This window comes from Rhinopithecus bieti, unplaced genomic scaffold (assembly GCF_001698545.2).
Source record: "Rhinopithecus bieti isolate Rb0 unplaced genomic scaffold, ASM169854v2 scaffold_13709, whole genome shotgun sequence".
In the NCBI taxonomy this organism is placed as follows: Eukaryota; Metazoa; Chordata; class Mammalia; order Primates; family Cercopithecidae; genus Rhinopithecus; species Rhinopithecus bieti.
Genome location: NW_016807882.1, coordinates 1,323,499 through 1,337,663, shown reverse-complemented (window position 1 = coordinate 1,337,663; position 14,165 = coordinate 1,323,499).

The following is a 14,165-nucleotide window of genomic DNA, read 5'->3' as shown; positions in this document are numbered from 1 at the left end:
AAAAAAAAAAAAAAAAAAAAAAAAGAAGACTTCTAAAGCTAAAACACAATTTGATTTTAAAAAGAATGATTCTCCTTACACAATTATAAATATTTGCAGTAAATATTTTCCTCATAGTACTGTTTTGACCCCATTTAAAAAGTATTAGATTATATTCCTTTGATCAAATGAAATCTGAACCATTATAAATGGTTAGCTGAAAGTAGACCCTATTCTTGTCCTTCTTTAGAAGAGTAAAGATTTGTCCTAGGGAAGATGGCTGACTTCAGTTCCAAACATGCATATGCATGTAGACTGTAGCTCCTCAGCCCTGTGGACACAAAATTTGGACAGTTTATTAGGTTACATTATCAATGCATGGCGGTTTCTCCAACACTAAGATATTCACGTTGAAACAGATTTCCTGTTGGTCTTATGTGTCTGGTAAAATTGTTTCCCCAATTACAATTTGACTTATCGATAGAGGGTTAACAAGAGTATAATTACATAACAGAATTCCTCATGAACTGTAATCAGTCTACAGTAAAATCATTATTTTGTCTCGATTTGCAGATGAATATGCTGCTAAGAAAGGGAGCAACTCTGACCTTTGTTAAAGTTGACCTTTTGTAATTGAGGTATAAGTTATGGAAAGATAAAAAACTGAAGGCCAGAGAATCAGGAAATGAAAGATAGTATGTGACTGAAGGTAACAATATTTTAATGTTATGCAACATAGTCAGAGAAATATTAAAAATTAGTTGTTTGCTGTGCATAGGTGGATCTCCCAAGAAGTTAATGAAACCTAAGCTTCAGTGCCTCTCACTTAGACATGTTCCATTCGAGGTCCTGAACCTAACTTTGCATTAGGAATTCTGTATTAATTTTGTTGAAGAGGACTAGCAAAGTTGTGTATACTTCTACCCCCACAAAATCTGCATTGTCCATGTGAGTAAAGTAAAATAATTCCTATTATTTTTTTCTATTAGAAATAAGTATGGAGGATATATTTTTAAAAATGTAAGTTATGAGTTAATTGAAATGTCCATATATAACAAGTGACTTTCTCATAATATATATGATATGATATATAGGGAGATAGATTCACTTTCATCATATTTTATATGTTGATTCTGAACTACAGAAAAATAATAAATGGGATTTTAATTATAGCTCTTTTTCTTAGTTTGGAAAGAAATACAGAGAGATATGGGATTTGAATGCCCATGAAAGACATTTAATTTTACTTGAATATATTCTTGCTTCACTTTACCCTCCATAATATGTTGTACATTAGTGCTGATCAAGTTTACAGAGTTATGTTTTGCTTTCCTAACCATTCAAAGTCAGGAATTAAAATATGGCATTGTATAGCTGGGAGGAAGTTCATAGTGTATATAAATTAGAGTACATAATGGGTCACCTTGATAGTTTCTGTTTACATTACTTGTATATAGGCAAAATAATGATTACCTATACATGTATTTAAGCTTAATTTTCACATAAACAGTATTTTTAATCTATGTTAAAATAGATAATACCTAAAAGTGTGATTTTTAGGTAGTCCTTAGTTTATTAGTACTGTACTTTAAAAACATTTTTAAATAAGCCCGGCATAGTGTCTCATGCCTGTAATCCCGGCACTTTGGGAGGCCAAGGTGGGTTAATCACCTGAGGTCAGCCTGGCCAACATGGTGAAACCCCATCTCTACTAAAAATAATACAAAAATTAGCCAGGCATGGTGGCAGGTGCCTGTAATTCTAGCTACTTGGGAGGCTGAGGTAGGAGAATCACTTGAACCCAGGGGGCGGAGGTTGCAGTGAGCTGAGATTGCATCATTGCACTCCTGCCTGGGGGACAAGAGTGAGGCTTCATCTCAAAAAAAAAAATTTTTTTTGAATAATAGCTAAAAGTATGATCTCTAGGTAGTCCTTAGTTTATTAGTACTGTACTTAAAAATGATTTTTAATAGTCAATTTTGGGATGTAATTATTTCTTTCCTTGTATTTTCAAATTAGTTGGTGTCTAAAAATAAATGTTTGTCTAATTTTAGATCAGGTATACATTCACAAAAGCATAAATCATGGTCTCACAGGAAATTCACCAATTTTCCATATGTTATGAGATAATTGTCCTTTCTACAGCCTCATAACAATGAATTTATATAATTACCTACATTTTCTTAGGGTGAATCTACCAATTAGTTTTATTTTCTTGGTAGTTATTTTTCTCCCTCCTCTCTGTTACTATTGGCCTTAAAACACACAGAGGATGGTTACAGTCTCCTAATAGCTATCTGTTACATGTGTGTGTTTCAGCGTACTTGAATCAAGCGTACATTTATAGTACCAATAACCACCTTTACAGCTTTGCAGCTAACAATTCTGTCACAAAACTGTAGAGCATTAGGCATCTGAGAGCCATACAGAGGGCCACACTTGTTCCAAAGTGAACATACTTTTTTTCCTCAACATATACACTACTGATTTTTTTTTTAAAGTATGACTTTCAAGTGAATTAATGTATTGGTTAGGAGAACTGCTTGCTAAGTCCTTATTACCTCTTGTTGAAGCCTCAAAAAGCCATGCTGAAAGCCAGAGGGAAAAAAAGAGTAATGCACAGGTATCTCTTTTGCAATGGTGACTGTATTTTGAGTACCTTGTGTGACAGGGTATTTCATACAGCATCTTGTGGGAAAACCTATTAGGCCTTTGCATGTTAAAGCTGTGTAATTTGTTGGGTTGTGAGTGGTCTGACTTAAATGTGTATTATAAAATTTAGACATCAAATGTTCCTTCTAATTAACTTTATTAGATGCATAGTTAGAAGCACAGTCGTATCACACTGGGAGGCAATGCAATGTGGTTCCCTCGTTCTAGGTTTGAACTGTCTTATTTCAAAGGATTTCTGAATTAATTTTTCCCTAGAATTTCTCCTTCATTCCAAAGTAGAAACATACTTTGAAGAAGGAAACAGATTGTTCCCATGAATGTATGCTTATACTTGAAACGATCTATGTTAAATGACTGTGCATATGAATTATTTCAAGTACTACCCCAAAGAACTTTCTTATTGCTCTGAAAAGAAGAAAAGCAATGTAAATCACTATGATTATTGCACAAACTACCAGAATTCTGCAACGATTTTAAATAATCTGATCCTCTTCTTGGAGAAAATTGTTACCTAATAGTTTTTCCTCATGAATGTTATTACTCCTGGTATAAATCAAATTTCTATAAATTTCCTACTTAAGTCTTGAGAACTGGGTTCTTCCTTTGGTGTTATTTCATGTTCAGAAAGGAAATAACACTTTACTCTTTTAGGACAGTTCCTAGAATCTATAGTAGTGTCAGGATATATTTTGCTTTAAAATATATTCTGGTTATTTTGAATACAGACATTGGCTCCAAATTTTCATCTTTGCACAACAGTAATGAGTTTTCACTAGAACTTCTCAACGTTTGGGAACTTTGCAAATATAAGCATCATATGTGTTAAGACTGTATCATTTAATGCTATGAGATACATTGTTTTCTCCCTATGCCAAACAGGTGAACAAACGTAGTTGTTTTTTACTGATACTAAATGTTGGCTACCTGTGATTTTATAGTATGCACGTGTCAGAAAAAGGCAAGACAAATGGCCTCTTGTACTGAATACTTGGGCAAACTTATTGGGTCTTAATTTTCTGACAGGATTTGACTCAATATTTGTAGAGCTTGCGTAGAATGGATTACATGGTAGTGATGCACTGGTAGAAATGGTTTTTAGTTATTGACTGAGAATTCATCTCAAGATAAATCTTTTATGTCTTTTTATTGTAAGCATATCTGGATTTACTTTAGGAAGATGGTTTTAGAAAAGCTTTGTCTGAAAGTTTGACCTAGGAATGGTAACTTCATTTTCAGTTGCCAAGGGGTAGAATAATAAAATGTGTGTTGTTATGTTTATATTAACATATGATTAGGTACTATCTATGAATGTATTTCAATATCTTTCATATTCTGTGACAAGCATTTATAATTTGCAACAGTGGAATCCATTTAGCCCAGTGGGAAAGTCTTGGAACTCAGGTTACCCTTGAGGGTTATGCTGGCAGCCATCTCTTTGATCTGTGCTTAAACTGTAATTTATAGACCAGCTAAATCCCTAACTTGGATCTGGAATGCATTAGCTATGACCTTGTACCGTTCCCAGAATTTCAGGGGCATCGTGGGTTTGGTCTAGTGATTGAAAACAGAAGAACAGAGAGATCCAGCTGAGAAAGAGTGAGGCTCAATATCCTGACTGGTCCTCAACTCAGGCAGAGTTTCTTCACTCTGGCATTGCGATGATGAAACTTAGTAAAGGGGATTGTGTGTATTTTATACAAATTTAATACAATGTCTTACATTGATTGATAAATTCTTAAAGAGCGAAACTGCACTTTATTTCTGCATCTACATTCCAATCATATTAGTAGAACTAAGATATTTATCTATGAAGATATAAACAATGCAGAGAGGCTTTCATCTGTGGATTGCGTTGTTTCTTACGGTTCCTTGGCACTGATGCCTGCGCAAGCATGTAATATGTCAATAAAATGGATTCTTCTATAGCTAAATGATTCCCCTCTGGGGAGAGTTCTGGTACCACAATCACAATGCCAGATGGTGTTTATGGGTTATTTGTGTAAGTGGTAAGATACTATGAAATAAGTGTGTTTTCATCGTATGGAAACTCTTGATGCATGTACTTTTGTATGGAATAAATTTTGGTGCAATATGATGTCATTTAACTTTGCATTGAATTGAATTTTGGTTGTATTTATATGTATTATACCTTTCATGCTTCTAGTTGCTTCAACCTTTTATAACCATTTTGTATATATTTTACTTGAAAATATTTTAAATGGAAATTTAAATAAACATTTGTTAGTTTACATAATAAATATCATGTTTTGCTTTCTTTTTAAGTAGTGTATATTCATTTAAATTGAAGGCCTTAGTTTTAGTGACTGAATTTATCTATCACTGATTCCATGAGTTTGTTGGAGCATCCTACTTCACACCAGTTTCCTGTACTAAAAACTGAAAGTGTTGGCAGACCCAGTCTCCTGGAAACACTCTTCTGTCTCATGGTCTACATCCGTCTGTCCTCTGGTCTGAAATATCTAGCTCCTGTTCTATTTCCACCTGTACAAGTTCAAAATCTTTTCATTTCATGCCTTTAACAAGAATTTTGTCTTTTGTCTCTTTACACTCTCACATTTTTCCCCAGAATGTTCTTCCTGAAACTCAAATGAGGTCAAAATTTTCAGTGGTTTCACATTTATATATTTATTTTTTTGTGGATGGATAAAATTCAAACTCCTCCATATAACACATAGGGCTTTCCATCACCTGTCCCCTTTCTTTCTCCAGCTTCCCACATTCTCGGCAGCCATATTAAATGTGTTCACAGTAGTTCAACAGCAACAAAATGTGATGCCATTATTTCTCTTTACACAGTGAAGACTCTTATAGGAATTATATTTTCCTCCCCAACTCCCATCTCCTTATTCCACACACAGATAACTTCTACCCAACATTTAAAATTAAGTTCAAAAGTAATCTATTCCAGAAGCCTTCCCCAAGTTGCTTTAAGACCTGACACCTGAACTCATTCATCATCTGGAGGCCATCTGTTTTGTAGAACTCATTGTATACTGCTGTAATTGATTTGCTGGACTCACTTTTCTGCCTGAATTTGCTGATTTTGTCTTTTGCCAACTGAAACTTAGTAGGTGCTCAATGTTTATTAAATGTATAAATTCAGTAACTGCATGTATGAATAAATGACATTCATTAGGTTGCAGGATAAGCTTTTTTTATGATTAGCATAGAAACAGGTTTTGTTACTCCTGAATTTAAGCAATCCATTAGATTCTATGGAAACAGATTTTCTATAAAACCTACCAGCAGAACAAAAGCAAGCTGACTGGGAAATTTGAGTCAGTCTCTCTTTTTCTCTACCACCACAGGTAGGTAGGTCCTGATGAGGGAAATACTCAGACAAATAGCCTATTATGAATCATTTAGGTCCCTACATTCTTGATACAGTATCTTTTTCATATATCTTGAAAAAAAAATGGTCTGATATGTAGAGCAGAAAAAAACCCTAAATTTTTGATGATCAAATTTTATTTGGAAATAGACATGGGAGATTTAATAGCACTTTTCCCTGGGTAAAATGTTTTGGGAGAACAATGAAAAAAGAAACCAACAACTTTGGCACCTATTAAATTTTTACAGTTTTGAAAATAAATGCAAGCCATGAGATATGCAGATATATTTATTTAAAAATTAATAAATATGGCATGTATTGAATGAAAATGTATAATGTCTAGTAATTTGTTTTTAAATTGTCATTAGGCTTTTAAACATGCCGGTTCAGGTTTAGATAGACTTTTGTAACTGGAATACATCTAAACACTTTTTCTTAAACTTTTAGGCAATGTCTAATTTATAAGGATTTGAGATGATTATGCATGCTGGGACAAGCAGGCTTTGGGTGGGTAAGTGTACTGTTGCTTTTGTCTCTACATGCCCTAACAATTACATTTGCAGACTCCCTAGAGATCTGACTTTGAAAGTCAGGCCTGTTTTTTTTTTTAATGTTCTTAAGCTTAAGAACACCTGGTCATCAGTGGGCAGTGGCTAAAACTATGATCTAAAAAACATGTGATGTTTGAAAGAATTCAGAAATAAAATATAATTAGGATTCAATTCCTTACGAATTTTAGCTTCTAACATTTATTCATCTCTGAAAGGCATAAAATAGGATTTTGGAGGTGTTAATGCAGGCTAAACACTGCAAACACTGAAATAACTCTCCAGCTATGATAAAATAACTTAGTAAGTGTAAATGAAGATAACCCTAAGAGACATATGGGAAAGTTATTTTCCACTAGTTTTCATTTTATTGAAAATAAGATAAACTAATTTTACTTTATGTAATTAACATTGTAACTATGGAACATGTCATTATGGTCATATATTTTGTTTCCTAAAATCTAAGGACACCATAAAAATTTATTTCATGTTCTGAATGTTCTCTTTTTAATTCTCACATTGCCATGTTCCTTTCATAATTTGTTACTCAATGATCTACAGTCAAAGTTTAGTTCTTCGTTCATTAATTCAGCAAAAATTCACTCAGCACTTCCCGTATGCCAAACGAATATTGTAAGTGCAATGACTAACAGTTTACAAGTAGTGCCTCTGCCTCATGAACCTACCATCTAGTTGTGGGGAGAGGTGCTTTTTCTTAATCAGTCAAATGTGTAGTCACAAATTAGGATTAGTCTCAGGTGCTGTAAGACAGTACAGCCAGGTGGATATGATCTGGCCTGGGAAGTTGGCAAAGACTTTCTTGAAGATGTAGTATGAGTTGCTATTGAAGGATGAGTGCACATTAACCAGATAATAGGAGGCAGGGTGAGGAGTGTTACAAGCAAAGTGAATGATGTGACAATAGCCCTAAGCCAGAATAATCCAGGCTTGTTTAAGGAAATAAACGAAAGACCAGCACAACTAGAGTATAGTGGCAAAGTACAGAGTTCACTCTAGGAGGAGCAAGCGTAGAGTACTTATTAGGCAATAGTCTAGATTTCAGTATTTACCAATATAATGAAGATAGCATAGGCAAATGAAATATACATTTAATATAAACTGAACTTTATCAAAATTTCAAATATTTCCTTCTCACATGTACATAGAATTTTTTAAATAGTAAAAAAAAAGATTTAAGTTTATTTTAAAATTCTTATATTTTATCTTTGTAAACTGCAACGGGCTTAAGACACATATTTGGAAAGAGAAAATAATTGAAGGAATTATATAATTAAGAAATGTGAGAAATCTTATTTCTAGGAATTTTACCATCATCTCTCCTTAGCGTGTTTCCCTCCTCTCTTCCAAGTTAGATTATATCTGATCTACATTGTTAAAACACTCACTGATTATTACCTCTAACATTTGTGATTTTTAAAAAATAAATACTCTTCTGGTATTTTGATTTTTTAATCTAATTTTAACTTCTAAAATTTCTTTCTTTATTTATTTATTGAGATACAGTCTCACTCTATTGACCAGGCTGGAGTTCAGTGTCATAATCTCAGATCACTGCAACCTCCACCTCCCAGGTTCAAGGGATTCTCATGCTTCAGCTTTCTAAGTAGCTGGGATTACACATGTGCACCACCATGCCTGGCTAATTTTTGTATTTTTAGTAGAGACAGGGTTTCACAATGTTGGTCAAGCTGGTCTGGAACTTCTGATCCCAAGTGATCCACCTGCCTCGGCTTCCCACAATGCTGGGATTACAGGCACGAGTCACCATGCCCGGCCTAAAATTTTTATTTTGCACACATGAAAACACTAAACAAAATCTAATTAATATGATGTGCTGTTAACAAAGTTATTGTCTCTCAAGGCATTATTTGATTTTAATAATTTACTATGAAAATCTTCAACATAATAAAATTATTTAAAGCTTTTTCTGATTCTTTAGAGACCCAGAGAATGATATTTTTTTTTCAATTTTTTTTTCTACTCTTCTAATCACAATAAAAGTGGTTCCTGTAGCAAAAGAATAATTTTGCTTAAGAGGATTAAAAAATAGAGAAAATATTTAAAGAAAGTTTCCATGGAAAACGGAATTAATTCTATGATATAGTTTCTCTACCCAAATTTTCTCTACTTGAAATGTATGCCAGATGTTTTTCTATGCCATTTTTATGACATATTGATTTCTTTAAAGAATAATTTTGATATCATCCAGGTGTGCCTCATGATAAGACAAGAGCTAATGTAGAAAGTCTACAATTATTAGTAAAACACTTTTCAAATTAAAGCTTTCAGATTTCAGTGAAAGAATATTGAATCAAAGAACTGAAAGGGCAGAAGAAATTGAACAATGGTTCAATTTTGTAATAGATGTTATTTATCATTTTTATTAAACTTTGTATTAGCTATGTGCCTTGTATTGACTAGGATACTCCTCACCTGTGACTATGAATAAGACAGATGACAAGCCTTGCTTCCATTTTTGGATTAAGAAAATGAGTCCAAAGTAAGTAAAATGGCTTGCCTAAAGCAACAGAGAAAATCAGAGGTCAGAGCAGATTTTGATTATCAAATGACTCAAATTTCAAAGTGTTGAATCAAGCCATCTCTTAGGTGAAGGCAATTACTTAGTTTTATTTATAAGGCAATCAATTATTAAATATTATTTTTATCTGCTATATGATTAACAATGAATTTTATGATGTAGGAAATGTACCATGATTCTTCAGCCCTAGGAACTCACAGTAATTCAGCTTGGATAAAGATGAATCTATAAAACCACAGGAATACACAAACAATTTAATATAGTGTATGATTAACTCGAAACTATATGTTATAATTGTAAATAAGTTAATGGATAAGAGATGCTGGGCTTTGCTTTAGTCCTTAAATATTTGGAGGTGATTGACAGGGTGGTAGAAGTTGATTTCGGATGATGATATATGTGTGGTTTACAATTTCAGTAAAGACATATAGTAAAAGTGGACCATGCTTTTGGTTTATAAAAGAGTTAAGTCCAAGTAGACTAGAGAATAACAAATATGAAGAAGTTGGTTGTATTATATTCACTTATGACAGAGCCTTTAAAATAGGAAAAATAATTTGATCTGAAGATGGAAGTCACTGAAGGTATTTTTGGCAGGAATAATGTGGTCAAAGTGGCAACTAAGCAAGGTTATGTTGTCAGCTCTGCCAGGGAGATTATAAGGAAAAAATCTAGAATCAGCAAAATATAGCTGATGAGCTTTTGCAATGAGCAGGCATGAAGAAGTCTAGCTTGGGATTAGTGATGAAAGCAGATAAATGAAACATTTGTGAAGAAAAAACCAAAGGACTTTATGCCTAACTTAGTAGAGTAAGAAGAGGATGAGTCATTGTGTCTCTGAGGTTTCAGCTGAATGAGTTGATGATTAGAGAAGTATGTGACTGAAACAGGCATGCTGGGTGATAAACTTCTGATTTTCCTTTATGGAATGATTGGAGACTGGCACACATTTCCATTTGTGAAGTGCTGAATTTGGGGTGGTGAAAATTCCATCGGGGGCTGGGCACTGTGGTCCATGCCTGTAATCCCAGCACTTTAGGAGGCCAAGACGGGTGGATCACTTGAGGTTAGGAATTCGAGACCAGGCTGAACAACATGGTGAAACCGTGTCTCTACTAAAAATACAAAAAATTAGCTGGGTGTGGTGGTGGGTGCCTGTAATCCCAGTTACTCAGGAGGCTGAGGCAGGAGAATTGCTTGAATCTAGAAGGCAAAGGTTGCAGTGAGCCGAGATCTTGCCATTGCACTCCAGCCTGGGCAACAGAGACAGACTCCATTTCAAAAAAAAAAAAAACAAAACAAAACAAAAAATCCACCTGGATATTTTCCCAGATTATTAGATTACAGGGCAAAACCTCAGGTGAGAGGACGGGATTCTAGATACACACTGTTAATGTTCTTGAGAAGGCTAATAACACTCTTTTCCACTGGGTCTATTAATCAATTAAGATGTACATCGAAATTATAAGGCAGATAGAAGAACAAAATATCACCATCACACAGATATAGCTAACACAGGAGAATATTACTTATGGCAATGGACAAGTGGACTTTCTAATATTGAACTCGAGGGTTAAAAAAATTTGCCCATTTAACCACAGGCAGCCTTGTACCATTCAAGCTTTTTCCCACAGATCCTTGACCCTGTAAAACTTATAGTGTGAATTAACGCCCAGCAGAATCAATGTCCTCTGTGGTCAGGCTGCTTCCCAAGAAGAAAATACATATCATCAGTTGGTTTTTTTTTTTCTACCAAACTCATCTATAAGATTAAGACACTACTGTTCTAAAAAGAGGCCAAGAGTATTTCCTTAACGTAGCTCTTAATGAAAACAAGTGGCAGGCATGTTATTTGCGAAAAAACCGTCTGCTCTTCCCCACCTTATCACACCTAGGCATACTCTGAGAGAGATGATACCTTGGGTTTAGAAACCATGTCTATTGCACTTTGTAGCCACAACCTAACTCAATAGGCTGTCTGGAAAATATTAGTCTCAACATATACTTTTTGATGAAATGAAATTGCCAGTTGAAGATGATGTGAATTGATGGTTTTCCATCAGTGAGAATGTAAAAATGGAAGCGTATAGCCCCATGGAATAAGCTTGCATGAGTTGGGTAGGAAATTAAATGAGGCAGAAGAACTAAAAGGGAAAAGAGCAGTGGGCATCTACTAAGAATCTTTGGATCTAAGATGAATGTCTATTTTAGATGATGAAACAATTTATTGTAGTTTCAGAATATCTTCATTGATGTCATCTTTTATTTCTCAAATTTGTTCAAGTTGGATGGATGGCAGACATCCTGAGCTTTGTGTTTCAGATATGTGAAAAGAGGTCAAACAATGATCGCTGTATTATCTTCGGATCCCAGAAGCAGTCAAGGACACAATTTTCAGCCTTACCAAGCTTGTTATGGTCTATTAGATTGTATTATTTGATACTCTTTTCGATGCAAATAATAGAAACCAATTCAAGTAATTGAAGCAAAAGAGGAGTTATGATAAGAATATAGTAATGTATTGAAAAACCCTTTGTCAGGAATGCCATCTGGCCTCAGAAGGGCCGAAAATCTGGAAATGGAAAGCAATATGAAACCAGGCATTATTCTCTCTCCATTTCTTATCTCTATGTCTCTGGGTGACGTATTATACCTCTATTCTTCCTCGTACTGGCTTTCTCTCTGCAATGCCTTAGGCTATACATCTTCCCCAATCAAGAGAACAACTCAAAGATTCAAATCTTTAGTCACAATAACAGATACTAAGTTCTAACCCCACATAGAGTCTAAAAATTGTTCTAAGGTCCTTGCACAAGTAGATGGGTGAATGATTTTGAAGAAGTAAAATTCCCAGAGAATATAATGACTATAAAAGGTTTCCTCTACATACACACATACCACATACACAGTTACACAAAGCATGAATAAATCAAGAAAGTGGAAAGAATATGAAAAGTGAAATGCAGCCAATAATATCCAATGACTATCAAATGCACATTATATGACTTTAGTACATTCTAAGCATTAACAGTATGCTAATTTGTTCAATCCTCATGCCACTTTATGAGGTCTACACTGCTATGAAGCAAGATGCAGTTAAGTAGTTTGTCCAAAGGCACGCAGTGAGTGTCTGGCACACTGTTTTAGACGCCTTTACATAAAAACCTCTTAAAATTATTCCTGTTCTTTGTCCACCAATTGTTTTATTGTTCATCTATTCATAAATATTGAAATTTTTTTGCTTATTGGACAAAAGCAGAAGAAACTGCCATCATCGGAGAATTGATGATGAATATTACTTGGTTCTTCAGGCTATCCATTGACCACAGGGCATACTGGCATTTGCCTCGCCTAGCTGTAGATGAATGTTAGGGGTGAATTACAATTTCGGAGGTTTTCTCACCAAGGGAAAATCCAGCAAATAGTAAAGCAATTCAAGACAAATAATAGGCCTCATTTCGACAATCCTGCCATGAGGTCACAGCTAGTAAAAATGATTACTAGCTACTATTTACTTCTAATTAACAATTCCCCTTTCCCCTTGGTTTCAGAAGTTTCTGTTTCATCAGGAGTGGCATGAGCAGTGGGCAGAACAGTAGGCAGATGTGGATGCATTTCCAATTTCAGTTAGAGATTTTAACACTTCCTCAAAAATGGTTTAGATCAAACTGACAAAACATGTAAGTACAGAATGTTTTTAACATGCATAGACATACTTAAAATTAAGCTTACTAATAGACATATTTATATTTACCTAATATATTAGTATATATATTTAATACCTAATAAGCAAATATAGTTTTTGAATAACCACGGACCATTCACAAAAACTGAATTTCTCCTGGGACTCAGTGAAAACTAATTAAATTCCAAGAATTCAATATCTGAGAGACTGTGGCAATAATATAGCAAAATTGTAAATCAACAACAAAAGGATAGTTTAAAATCCTACATATCTGCCATCTTAAAAATACATCGTTGGCTGGGTGCGGTGGCTCATGCTTATAATCCCAGCACTTTGACAGACAGAAGCTGGCAGATCACCTGAGGTCAGGAGTTTGAGACCAGCCTGGCCAACATGGCCAAACCTCATCTCTATTAAAAATACAAAAATTTTTGTAATTGGGAGGCTGAGGCAGGTGGATAATGAGGTCAGGAGTTCAAGACCAGTGTGGCCAAGATGGTGACACCCAATCTCTACTAAAAATATGAAAGAATTGGCCAGGCATGGTGGCTGGTGCCTGTAATCCCAGCTACTCGGGAGGCTGAGGGCAGAGAATTGCTTGAACCAGGGAGGTGGCGGTTACAGTGAGCCGAGATCATGCCACTGCACTCCAGGTTGGACAACAGAGCAAGACTCTGTCTCCACCGAAAAAAAAAAAAAATTGCCGGGTGTTACATGCCCGGCTACATAGCACACACCTGTAATCCCAGCTACTAGGGAGACTGAGCCAAGAAAACTGCTTGAACCCAGGGGGCAGAGGTTGCAGTGAGCGGAGATCACACCACTGCACTCCAGCCTGGGTAACAGAGTAAGACACTATCAAAAAAAAAAAAAAAAAAAAAAAAAAAGGGTAAAACTTTAGGGTAGGAAAAAAGAGTTTCAAAATACTTAGAAGAGGATGATAATGAAAAAACAGCAAGTCAACATTTTTAGGTTCTAGCTAAAGCAGTTCTTAGAGAGACATTTAGAAGGTAAGGGGAATGGAGCTGTGGCCACGGGAAGGAAAATAACGATGACAAACAACAAAGCAGCAACAAAACCACGTGAGGGGCTGCACAGCTTCAGCAAGAGGAAGGATCACGAACTGAGGAAATGCTTAATAGTATTAAAAATAATAATTTTGGGCCGGGCGCGGTGGCTCAAGCCTGTAATCCCAGCACTTTGGGAGGCCGAGACGGGTGGATCACGAGGTCAGGAGATCGAGACCATCCTGGCTAACACGGTGAAACCCCGTCTCTACTAAAAAATACCAAAAACTAGCCGGGCGAGGTGGCGGGCGCCTGTAGTCCCAGCTACCCGGGAGGCTGAGGCAGGAGAATGGTGTGAACC